This window comes from Aegilops tauschii, chromosome 3, assembly GCF_002575655.3.
Source record: "Aegilops tauschii subsp. strangulata cultivar AL8/78 chromosome 3, Aet v6.0, whole genome shotgun sequence".
In the NCBI taxonomy this organism is placed as follows: Eukaryota; Viridiplantae; Streptophyta; class Magnoliopsida; order Poales; family Poaceae; genus Aegilops; species Aegilops tauschii.
The window spans coordinates 570920002-570933433 of record NC_053037.3 but is presented as its reverse complement, the minus strand read 5'-3'; the positions used below and the strand labels follow the sequence as shown (position 1 = coordinate 570933433).

General features: G+C 44.2%; 2 pseudogenes; one reads left to right on the top strand and one right to left on the bottom strand.

Moving 5' to 3' along the window:
* The first annotated feature begins 1495 nt into the window (after window positions 1–1495).
* LOC141021058 (uncharacterized) lies at window positions 1496–2852 on the top strand (annotated as a pseudogene).
* A 6218-nt stretch (window positions 2853–9070) lies between these two features.
* LOC109785798 (DNA (cytosine-5)-methyltransferase DRM2-like) lies at window positions 9071–12447 on the bottom strand (annotated as a pseudogene).
* Between the last annotated feature and the right edge of the window lie 985 nt (window positions 12448–13432).

Sequence of the window (13432 nt, the reverse complement as noted above, 5' to 3'; positions counted from 1 at the left end):
CACTGCCATGGTTTTGTTTGCTATTTTCGATGTTCTATGTCCTTGTACATTGATTTTATCTAGTAATATTGGTACAATCTGCAGAGAATCCCGTCTGCCGTTGTGAGGCTTCTAAAGATGAACCTGGGATATCGACCTCAAAACGGTGGTATCAGCCTAACAAAGATGTATGATGCAATAGACATGAGCACAACGTACTCCATACGAACCGACGGCAGAATGGAGGTGACCGGTTTTTCAGATTTTGCCCGGGAAGCTCAGTTAAGGGTTGGTTCAGTTGTCCTTGTCACAATTGAAAAGCGGTGGCCAACATTGGGAAACATGAAGCTGCTGCGGATGATAATCAACGACCTTTCCTGATAGAGCGTTGCCGGTGGCTATACTTCCTAGTTCAGTAATTTATGTCTGTTTTTTGAACAGCCTGTACACATCAGTTTTGTTATTTAGTTATGTGATGGTATGTAACTGAGCATATAATTATGTCCAAGAGGACGGTGGTGAAAATTCCCTGTCAAAGAAGGTGAAACACTTACGTGGGTTAGTTTATTTATCTCTGATAATAATAAAAGGATTCGCTGAATAATAATGGAGGATGAATGGCTGTGGTGAAGTATGTTTCAGAATAGTTTAGTGACATTGCTAGCTCCGCACGTCAGTAGTATACATATTTTTCACTATGGTGCTCCGCAGAATAGCGTCATGCCAAGTAGTTTGTTGCGATGAGCTCAAGTATACACCTCTGTCAACCACACAGCACTTCTCCTGAAAACCTAGCGCCTTCCCCTATGGCTCAGTCACCTTAAACATCCATGCCTTCACATAGGTTCATATCCGTGCCTCACGTAGCATCGTACATGTGCCTCTAGTTGTGCTACTCGCTATATAAGTGTGTTTCGCAGCTGCATGCCCACGCCCCTCGTTTCTTCTCGTTGTTTCTGCCCATCTCGTACTTGCAACTATTTCAGACATGACCGTGCCTGTTGAGTCGGCACATTCACGACTCTCAAGACCGTGCCTCGACAAGAATAACGACCGTGCTTGTAACAGTGCAGCGTTACAGTTGATACATTCAGGACACGCTAGGGACCACCTTGCCACTATTTCAGACATGACCGTGCCTGTTCCGTCGTCACATTCATGCCTCTCAAAGTTAATTGAAAAACATTCTGGAAAAACAGTAACGGACGCCTATTGTCAATACTCACGTCACGTACATTCGACGTTCATTCCTTCGTCACAAAAGTAATTGCCGTGCCTCTGCCATAGAACATATAAGTGTAAAATGATTATTCCTACACTTGTAAAACCCGGAATGCCCTGGATAAATGTCGAATCTCACCTTGCGGCAAAACCATGGAGGCCGGTGCTTCTTAGGAACACATCTGTGGCTTTTTGCGCATGTAGTTGAGTGCACGGCTATTTGTTCGTGCTCGTGCCTCACATAGCACCATAGCACGAATTGACGTCCGTGAATCACGTAACTTCATTTCCGTGCCTGACGTAGCATCGTATCTATTCCTCTACTTGCGCCTCTTGTTGTATAAGTGCTTCTTGCAGCTGCATATCCACGTCTGTCGTTGCTTCTCGTTCTTTCTGTCCATCTCGTAGCGTCAGCTGCAACAGTGCCTCTGAAAAAACACAGCACTGCTCCTACCAGCGAATGTATCACTGAAAACAATTGCCACTCCCAATGAATGTACCACGCCCATGTGTCTGAGAGTTAAACCAGCCACTTCAAGCATGCTTCTCTTGGTCAGAGACTTGTGCCTCTACATACTGCCCCTGCATGCCTCACGAGATAAATTGTAAAAGTTAACATTTGACAGAAACTACGCAAGACAACGAACATCTCCTCGACTTGCTGGAGATACGACGGTTGCTAAAAACATAACTACTGATTTTATTTTTATTTTTTATAAAGAAAAACCACGATCAAAAACCCAGGATGTGCACAACCGCACCACCAGGGAGATGAAACCACGATCCAGAACCCACGATGTGCTCAACCGCATCGACAGTGAGATCGTGCACTCCTTTGCCACTTCCCCGCCCTTAAATTTAGAGTTCTGCCTTGGCCTTCTTACACACAAACAACTGAAATCGCCATTGCGCTCCCACTCATTGTGCCCCAAGAAAAACCAGGTTGCAGGAGGACCAGCTGCTCCAGGCCATGGGATTCATCAAGGAATTCATGGAGGTGCAGGCCCACGGCAACACCAAGTTGCACGTGATCCACACCAATGACTTGCACAAGGCGGCAACCACCATCGAGCAGTACGAGCGACACCTCGAATTCGAGTGCCACAAGATCGTCGGAGTTGATGTGGAGTACACCAACGACGTTGGCGAAGATCAGAAACCAGCCCTCGTCCAGCTCTCCGTTGGCAAGGATCATCCGGTGTTGCTCTTCCAACTGAGCGCCGCCGACAAGAACTGCACCAGGTTCGACAACTTCCTCGCCGACCCCAGATACACGTTTGCTGGCTTCTCCATCGACGGCGACATAGAGATGCTCGGGAGCGTCGGACTAGAGATCGCCCACTTCGTCGGTCCAGAAGGAATGGAGGGTGCCTACAGCTACCAAGCCTCTGGACTCCCTTGGGGATGTCTCTGGCATCCTTGTCCACGACTACTACAACAACATGAAGAAGAAGCTCACCAACGCAGAGCACCAGCGCTGGGCGTGCATGCCCCTGTCCATGAGGCACATCGAGTACGCGGCAAAAGATGCTTACGCTGCGTACGAGATATGGAGCCGCCTCACCATCATCCAGGAAGGCCTCCGCCGGGCAAAACTCGAGAAGGAGCAGACCAGGAAGCGCGCAAGGTCCTGGGGCGACTATGACTACTGAAGCAGGTGGTCCCGGCCAAGAAAAGTAACTAGAAGATTGCTCATGCCATTCTAGATTTCCCGTTAGATTTGCTTTCTCTCAAGACTGCCGTTTGCTTGTTCTAAATTTAGATTTGATTGTGTCGCAGTTAACCTTGTAGTTTGCTTCCAGTTTACATATCTTCTGAACAAGTTTATTTCCAGTGCAATGTTGCAGTTTTCTATTATTAGAATATATTGGTGTGAACTGAAAAATATAAACACAGTATAGATACTATACGATTAGCGTAACGCACAGAGCAGATACACATAGCAATCCACAAAAATGACGAGCATGCAATGCACTAGTACCTTTGTGGATGCAGCGTCGAAATGCAGGGACAACAATTACAGAATGCTCCTAAAAGCAGTGCACAATGTTCTAACAAACCATTGCACACACAAATATTAAAAATCGTTCGTATGGAACACTTTGGAAAAACAATTTGAATACAGAGGTAGTTAGGTGTTTATTCTCCTTGGAAAACATTGCTTACGCCCGTGACCCTCAGAGAAGAACACTACAAAGGCACGGTTGTCCGTCAATAACACCAACTACTTAAAACACCCAAGAAGGCACTTCGGTGCCTCCACTCCTATACACCAATAAGAAAGAGAAAGAAAGTTTAAGGAATATCAAGTTCATAAGTCGGCAATCGTAAGCATTGATACATAATAATTTTTTCAGTTTTATAAGTTGCAATATTTAAACAATTAATTACAAAATTCAATATTCCCAGGTACCTAGGTTTAAAGAAGTCTTCAACACCATACTAGGACAAACAATGAGTGCCAAGGGTACAAGATGGCAGATTCATACCGTGCAAGATGTTCCAGTGGTAGAAAAGGGAGAATCAACATTTGCTATTTTAAAGCTTGAATTCCTCTACAATGGTGAAAAGTTTGTCGAAGACCTGGAAGATTTGATAGTAAGTTTATATAGATTTACTTATAAACAACTTATATGCACAAACTCTAATAATATACTTCCCTTCTCCGCAAAATTTCACAGGATGAGGTCGAAGACTGGAGGTCTGAGGCAATGTACATTCTCTTAAGTAGCGAGATGAATCAAGTCAAAGCTAGTGAAATGGGTGACGAGATTAGCAAGATCTTGAGCAAAAATGAAGACTAAAACTTTTGATTTAGCCCGCGAGGCTAATTCTATCTAGACGTGACAAAAAAGTTTATCAATAACTCACATTTCTATGTAATGTAGTTAGAAATTGCGTGTTCATGTTGAAAAGAGAACTATTTCGACAACAGTGCCTCTTACATCATCAGAGAGTGTCAGTAAACTATAAACAACAATGCCTCTTCTTATTTGTACGACAGCAGTGACTCCCAAAACGAACCCTTACGCGTGACTCTGGAAACCACCCTCCCGTGGCCTTGTGCCACCAAACCCTGCGTCACCATGCCTCCGGGCAATATCCACACACACACATACCCTTACGCGTGACTCTGGAGACCACCCTCCCGTGCCTCCAGAGGTGACATGGCCTTGTGCCACCAAAGCCTGGGTCACCATGCATCCGGGCAATATCCACACACAAATACCAAGAACGCCTCAACCGTGACTAGCTCCTACGCACACGTGACTTCACATGGTTCAAACCCGTGCCTCTGGAGGGAACATACCAATGACTTCACGTGACTTTACCTGCTTCAAACCCGTGCCTCTGGAGGCAACATACCAATGACTTCACGTGACTTTACATGCTTCAAACCCGTGCCTCCGGAGACAACATACCAATGCCTTCGTAGTATACACACATGTGAATGCACGCACAAACCTAGCTCGTAGGCAGACGTGATTGCACATGCTTGAAACCCGTGCCTTTCGAAACAAAGCAGCTTGCCTTCTGCACAACCTGCTATATAAAAATTAAACAAGCAGGTTCCCTCGCGCCGGAGGCGTCATGCCACACCACGACGTACAACGCGCCGCACGAACCAGCACGCTGCACGACCAACACACACTTCGACCTATGCCCCCCCTTCAAGATGTTTATGAAAATTGAACGAGCCGAAGGCGAGCCGGAGGTTCCCTCGCGCCGGAGGCGCCGTGCCACACCATGACGAACAACGCACCGCACGAACCAGCACGCCGCACGACCAACACACACTTCGACCTATGCCCCCCCCCTTCAAAATGTTTATGAAAATTGAACGAGCCGAAGGCGAGCCGGAGGTTCCCTCGCGCCGGAGGCGCCGTGCCACACCATGACGTACAACGCGCCGCACAAACCAGCACGCCGCACGACCAACACACACTTCGACCTATGCCCCCCCCCCTTCAAGATGTTTATGAAAATTGAACGAGCCGAAGGCGAGCCGGAGATTCCCTCGCGCCGGAGGCGCCGTGCCACACCACGACGTACAAGGCGCCGCACGAACCAGCACGCCGCATGACCAACACACACTTCGACCTATGCCCCCCTTCAAGATGTTTATGAAAATTGAACGAGCCGAAGGCGAGCCGGAGGTGCGCCGGAGGTGCGCCGGAGGCGCCGTGTGACACCACGACGTACAACGCGCCGCACGAACCAGCACGCAGCACGACCAACACACACTTCGACCTATGCCTCCCCCTTCAAGATGTTTATGAAAATTGAACGAGCCGAAGGCGAGTCGGAGGTTCCCTCGCGCCAGAGGCGCCGTGTCACACCACGACGTACAACACGCTGCACGAACCAGCACGCTGCACGACCAACACACACTTTGACCTATGCCCCCCCCTTCAAGATGTTTATGAAAATGGAACAAGCCGAAGGCGAGACGGAGGTTCCCTCGCGCCAGAGGCGCCGTGTCACACCACAACGTACAACGCGCCGCACGAACCAGCACGCTGCACGACCAACACACACTTCGACCTATGCCCCCCCTTCAAAATGTTTATGAAAATTGAATGAGCCGAAGGCGAGCCGGAGGTTCCCTCGCGCCGGAGGCGCCGTGTCACACCACGACGTACAACGCGCCGCACGAACCAGCTCACTGCACGACCAACACACACTTCGACCTATGCCCCCCCTTCAAGATGTTTATGAAAAATGAACGAGCCGAAGGCGTGCCGGAGGCGCCGTGTCACACCACGATGTACAACGCGCCGCACGAACTAGCACGCCACACGACCAACACACACTTCGACCTATGCCCCCTTTTCAAGATGTTTATGAAAATTGAACGAGCCGGAGGTTCCCTCGCGCCGGAGGCGCTGTGCCACACCACGACGTACAACGCGCCGCACGAACCAGCACGCCGCACGACCAACACACACTTCGACCTATCCCCCCCCCCCCCCCCCCCCCAAGATGTTTATGAAAATTGAACGAGCCGAAGGCGAGCCGGAGGCACTTTTCTTCAATTTAGTAAAGTTATTATACACCCGTGCCTCTCCTAGTGTTCACCTGTGCCTATAAAGAAGTCACACGATTGAACGATTCTGGAGACTGCCGTTTTACATTAAAAAGTTGCTTTTTTTCTTTACTTGAAAGGTCACATTTGATAGTGTTGGTAGTCCCCGCCCGCAACTACACCATAAATCTCCATTACCCGGAAATATAATGGGAACAAAAAGGGAAACGGGAAAGGGAAACAGGAAACCAACCGCGCGAGCTGGTATTTTTTTTGTGTTTTCGCGCGGAAAGGGAAAACGGAAAATTCTGATAGTTCGAGGGTCAAACTGCAAAACGCACCAAACCACAAACCGGAAAGGGAAAACCGGGAACCAACCGCGCAACTAGTTTTCCCTTGCGGAAGCGCTCCACGCGCGACACTTGTCACGCGCGGAGCGCTCCCGAACCGCTCGTTACGAAGGAGCGCTGGTTAACTAGTTGCTCCCGGAAAAAATGTATGAAAGAAAAACGAGATGGGCCCTTCGGATCACTAGGTAGATAAGCATCGGCGCACGCAAGTCACGGCCGCAAGGGACTGTGATTGAAATGCGTACGTGTGTTTTCAAACAAATCGATCGATTGATCTGGCTTTCCCTGTTCGTCACTCGGTTCATATTCATCGTCTCATCGGCCCGTCGCTCCATCGCTCCTCGCTCGGCGCCTCGGCCGCTTGTTGTCACCGCCGCACGCCGCAGTCCGCCACTCAGGCAATCCGGCCTTCCGGCAATATGGCAATACGTTATGCATCTGTGACGGCCGATTCAGTACGTATCCTGATCCATTCATCCATCCCTCAATTTCATATTTTCAGTAGTTTTTTAGCACGTCTATTGGAGTACTATTCATCCATGATTCATCCCACAAAGTTTCAAATTTTTTATGTATAACTTTCTAGTTCAATCTTTCACATTATGTATTCAACCATCCTAATTTTCTGCCATTCTGTATACATGTCAAGTGTTCCAATCATCCGATCTATAAATTTCTAATTCTTTGTATACTCTTTACTTCATAATTTTAGGACATTAGCCTGTCATGTTGCCTAAGATACATTTGTCGGGTGCTAAAAAGGGAGAAGAAAGAAAAAAGGTGGTCTGAAAATTCGACCACTGAAGGGTTCTTTGACTTAGGGCCCATGTCGTCCAGTACGCCTAGGGCCTCCCTAAACACAGGGCCGCCCTGTTTAAAAGCGATCAAACCCGTAAAAAATCCATATTTACAGTTTAAAACAGCGCCTAGCAGATCCCGTAAAACTCGATCGGCCCTTAAACTTTTTAAAGGGCAATGAAAATCCATCCGCAAAAACCTCATATGTACAGTTTTGAAGGCAGTATACAGTTCAACCCGTAAACCGGTCAAACCTCGTCGAAGTAGACGCGCCGCCGCGGAACTGGTCGGAATCTACCCGGAACTCACCGGAATCCGTCGCCGCATGTCGGAAGAAGCGCCGCACGCCGGAATTTGCCGCCTCCGGTCCGAATTGCGGCCGACTCGACCTCCACTGCTGAGGCGAGGCTGTCCACGGGCCGGGCGGAGCAGGCCACTGGTGGCCCGAATCAGGGCGGCGCGGCACCAGAGAAGAGCGGGGGTGGGGCGCTCGGAGCTCGCGCGACCATGCCGAGGACCGCGCGTGCAGCCGCGCGCGGTCTCGGGCTCAATCGGGGACGGGCAGGCGCTCCAGGGAGCACGCGGTTGGGGCGGGTGGCACAGGACTCCTCCACGACATGTGTGGCCAGGAACGGGCGGCGCCGGGATGAGGCGGGGTGCGAGGCGGGCGGCGCCGGCGCGAGCGGGGGCACCGGGGCGAGGCACGCCGGGGCCGGAGACGGACTCTGCCGGGACTGGAGGAAAAAAAAACGGCTATAGTGGGATACAATTTTATTTACGGGACTTGCTCTGGCCAGGGCAATTTCACACCGTAAAAACAGTTTACAGTGCCCCGTATACGCGTTTTTTAGGGTCAATTTATAAGGGGCATGCTAGAGATTATCTTACATTTTGGGCGAAGTATTGTTAAATTTTGCATATAACACCAGGGTAATTTTGCAATTTAGGCCAAGTTTGAGTTTCCCTATGCCAGTTTTTTTGAATAAACTTTTTTGAGGGGCGCGACTATGTGCCGCTTATTAAGACGCCTAGGCATGGCTCGCCTCGAGGGAACCCAAACAGGGCCGACCCAGTAACAACAAGCTGCATCACGCTGACTGACGTCATGAGTGATTTTCCTGTCATTCCTTCGCGTTTTTGTTTCATTTAATTAATTTTGTTTATATTCATAATATTAAAAATATCAATATTACAAAAACACTTTACAAAGAAATTTTAAAAATCTTAATCTTGTATTTGAAAAATATTAATCTTGTATTTGAAAATGTTAAACATTCTATAGAAAAATATTTCTGGTGTATACGGAAATTATCATGTGAATACAAAAAGAGTAAGTGTTAATCATGTGTACCAAAAATGTTAATCTTGTGTATGAATTGTTTTTAATCATGTGCATGAAAAATTAATGTAAAAATCAAAATGTCACACAATTCAAGAAAATGTACGTGGCACTTCAAAAATATTTATAGAATGCGAAGAAATGTTTGTGCAGTTAAACAGAAATGTTGTGTACATTCAAAAAAATGTATGTCACATTTTCAGATATATTGAATAGTTACAGAAATGTATTCGTCACATTTTCAAAAATTGTTTATACAATGTAAAAAAATTGTTTGCACAATTTAAAAAGCATTATAATTAAAAAAATGTTTCAACATGTACTGAATTTTTCCTAACACGAATTACAAAAATACATTCAAAACAAAGCAGATTGCTCGCCCTCCAAGCCATCACGGTTGTATCTGTTGCACCCGGCAAGATTGTTACATGGGCTGCCCCAAATCACCAAGTCGAAGCCGCCAAATCTACTAACAAATGATAAAATCCTATCATCGGTAAGAGATTTCACGTCATCAATCTCAATGAGCGTGCCTGTCTGAGTCTGATCCCACCAACCCTTAAAAATCCTCTTATTAGCTTTTCTTATCTCTACAGAGACCATTGCCTTCATGTGGATGCCCAACCTGTGCAAAGCTACCTCTCCTCCTCCAATACCGGTGAATAAGGACAACACATTAACACCATTGGGAAACATGACTTTCAAAACGGACAAGTGGTAAGCAACTGTATCAACATGAAATGTGTTGCCGAGAGACTTGTATCTCTCTGTGATGCCGAGTCCCCTTGTGTGATCCTTTGGGAAACCGAGTAGATATTCCATCTCTTCAGGCTCCAATGGAGCAACCTTGTTCTTTCCAATCCAGACAAGATTCCCTTTTCTACACTCATTCATGACATATTTTTGAACACTTCGAGCCGGTGGACTGTCCGAGCTTGCAAGAGCACGCCCGATCCGTTCTGTCAGCTTCGCACTTGCAACATTTGGTTGCAAGCAATTGAGTTGTGTTCTCAGGTCCCATGAAGGCCACCACTTCTTGTAATGAGGGAATGCCTCAAATATGGTCTTTGGAGGCATAGGAAGAAGAGGTGATCTATTCTCAATTGGCAAATTATGGATGTAGCCTCTTTTCCTTGCAGTTGCACACAAATGCTTAGAATCCACAAACTCAGGTTGAATGTCATAAAGAAATCTTGAAATAGTCACTCATACGCCTTTCGGAGCTTGGGCCACATTTTCATAGTAGAAAAAGGGTGGTCCACTATCTTGTTTAGGAAGTACTCTGGTAATTGATGGTTGCGAATAACCTGGCAAATTAAACCCAACCATTGGATTTGGGAGAGGCATTGGTTCATCATGGCTACCATCCAAGGAGGGTTGATTTCCCTGTGCTCTACCTCCATACCGGTTCCTCTTTTTCTTGCTCTCTTCCATCAATCTTGCTTTCTTTCCCCCTCCAAATAAATCAAAGCATTGATCTGTGACCTGGGAAATTTACAGATATTACAGTGTCGTTACATCAAATTAGAAGAGCGTAAGTGTTTTCATATACAAATAACAACAAACCAATAGGTACCTGATGGTCAGATATGTTTCTGGAATGACTATCTTCTGTAATTCGTGATGCACTTATCGAATCAACTAATTCCCATAGATCAACATCCATACCTAGGAAATTTAAACAGCAATATATAGCATAAGATTCCTTTCTTGGAAAAATGAATGCAACAATTTCAAAAAGAGTCATACCACATCTTGTAATAGCCATATTTGCTTCATCTTCAGAAAAGCCCATGTCTACTAATAATTTGATGTTCTCGTCCTTCTCTGACATCTCCCGTAGAAACTACACAATAGTATAACAAAAACTAAGATTAGAAAACACATGCTATATTTTACTGATTTCTCAATGTCAAATAATTGACTGCTAATAGGGAAATACGATTACATAGCGACACATATAGGGACGGAGAAAATAAGGGGGCCCTACAACTAATGAGTGATCAACAAATGAATAGCCCAAATTACATAAGAAACAAGAAATAGAAAACTAACCGAGAACTAAATCAATGAAGTAATTTAGGACTCAACTTCTTATTCTCTGATACTATTTGAGAATAACTTCATTACGAGAGTTACTATATGCATTAACAAATGCTTCCCAATTTATGCTTGAAACAACTACCTACAGTACTAGTTGTGCTGGACTGGAATAAAGTGAAGGTACATGTCTAACTTTGTTGTTTCATATAATGGCACTCTGTGCGAGATGCATAATAGTGGTGAAACATATGCATCTGGTTTCTTCATGTTGCTTTCGTGGTAGAAAGATAAAAATGGATGGATGATGAGGCAAATGCATGTGTACGTCTTCAAGAAGACATTGCGATATTCCCATCCACCCTATTTCAGGTTCATCACCTACTAGCAATAAAGAAATATATTTTTGCTGAGCAGGCATAAATGTGTAGAAGATAATAAACACTCTCTACCGTTTTTAGGCATTACATATATCTGGCCATGAATAGGAGAGTAGGAGTGAACAATAGGATATTCTCTTCGCTGAGTTTATTTGCATAACTAATAGGAAATTCTGCTATCACATCATAAATTAGTAACATCATATATGCATTTCCCACTCTTCTTGAGGCTATTTATGGAGGGAAGTTTGATGCTACTAATGCGATATGTAATAAACGTTTCTAGTATTATCTTCATTTTGTGTAACTGGAAGTCAAAATAAGAATCTTGAACAATGTGGTTTAGTTCTTTAAGACCTTGTTCTTACTAAGCTACATGCTAGTTTCCAAGCCTCCTTAGATTCTATGGAAATGTGATAAGCTGGGTCGCATCACAAACTTTACTCCAGCGCATGATAGAATTATTTAAGTCCGACTATATTCTTGCTTCTTTCTTTAGAACTCGGTCTTCAAGCTTAGCTTCTATTTCTCCTGAACTCTTTTTAGCTAAGTCCTATTGTATACTATATCATGGACTAGAAAATAAATCAAAGAGAATAAGTGATGCATAATTTTGGGATTCCTGGAGGTTAAAGTTCTTGCAATATGTGTCTATCATCTCTTGGTTACAAGTTATAACACATGTAAGAGTATTTGCATGTAGCATCATAACTCCACAAATCATATGTCTTGTAACTAATATTCAAATGTATAGGAACTAATGAGAAAAGGAGTGGTATCTAACAGAAATAAATGTTAAAATTCATCAAAATGACAAACAAGCAACCCAATAATACATTTAGTTTCTACTCCTTTTAGGTTCATTTGATTACTTTGCGAGAGTCGTTGTCCTAATGGTATTCAATCTTACTTCCTATGATCACTCTTACACGATAAAACTTAAACATGATAATAGTTCTAGGTAAAAAAATGGGTGCTCAAACTTCACAATGCAATTATACACCAATGAAACGCAGAAGCAAAACAAACAATGCTAAAACAGTACGTATAGGGGGTGCTCAAAGTATGCATGTCAAAGATTTCACATTTATCAGCATACATATGGTTAAATAATTTTCAACTACTAAACTAGAGAAAAGGAATTATCGACCTCATCACTAGAACCATTAGACTCGGTATCTGTATCACCAGCATCGTCATCGCCATCCGAATTCTCAAAATCAAGATCATCATCATCTTTAAGTGCCTGCATTTGACATCACCAATCCTAACATTTGATCCTTATCACTATCATCGCTATCGCTTGTCCATCGCTGTGAGATGAGTTAAGCACACCTCAGCGATTTAAAGAAAACTAAGAAAAAAGTAACTGAGGAGAAGAACAATAATTATATCTTGCACACAGTCACAACAAGATATCACAACTGGCATCTCTAGCATGAAATTAGTATAGCAATTCAATTTTAGTGTGTAGAACACTTCAAAAAAGCTAGAAGGAAAGACCACCTTTTTTAGTGAACAAACTCCCATCGACACTGTCACAACACTGCCATAAGATAATCCCCAAAACATATACATGAGTACAATTATAAGTTGTTTAATTTCAAGTAAGGGGATTCCTATTTAACTGAAGTATGCTAGATTTCAGATTATAATAGTTCAGTAGACAATAGAATCCGTTATACGTAATGGGGCTATTTTATGGAAAGAGAGTGATCAAGTTGGTAAATCTAAAAAGTTGATCAGATTGCCAGGTTTGTCCATTATCAACTTGATGATGCTTGTATCAAATGGATTAAAAATGGTAGTCTGATGTACAAATAAATAGCTCAAATGCATGAGGTGGAGTGCAAGACAACTAAGAGTTTTGGACCATATAGGTGGATCACTATAACATAAACTAACAACATAGACTTATTGAAGAGTATCAACATGCTAATTGAATTGTTTGGTCACAGGAGTGCCAATGTTCCATCATGAACGACATATAAAAATTTAGAATCCATTATATGTTAAAAGTACATGACAAGTTAACAAGAGAAAACAAAGACGTTCCCATAGAAACCAAAACATCTGGTCGTTAATCTAGTGGATCATCTTTCAATCAGCAAAGCATAACCGTAAGATCATTGTAACTGCAACTAAGTTGACTATGGGCCATATTATTTGACTCACTTACATAATTGGACATGACATTCGCAAACTTGTTCTCTTTCCTTTTTATATTTTCCCATGCAGGGCATTTACAAATCATGTGGACATGTTTTTGTTCTTCGTACTTCCACACTTTAGAGACTCA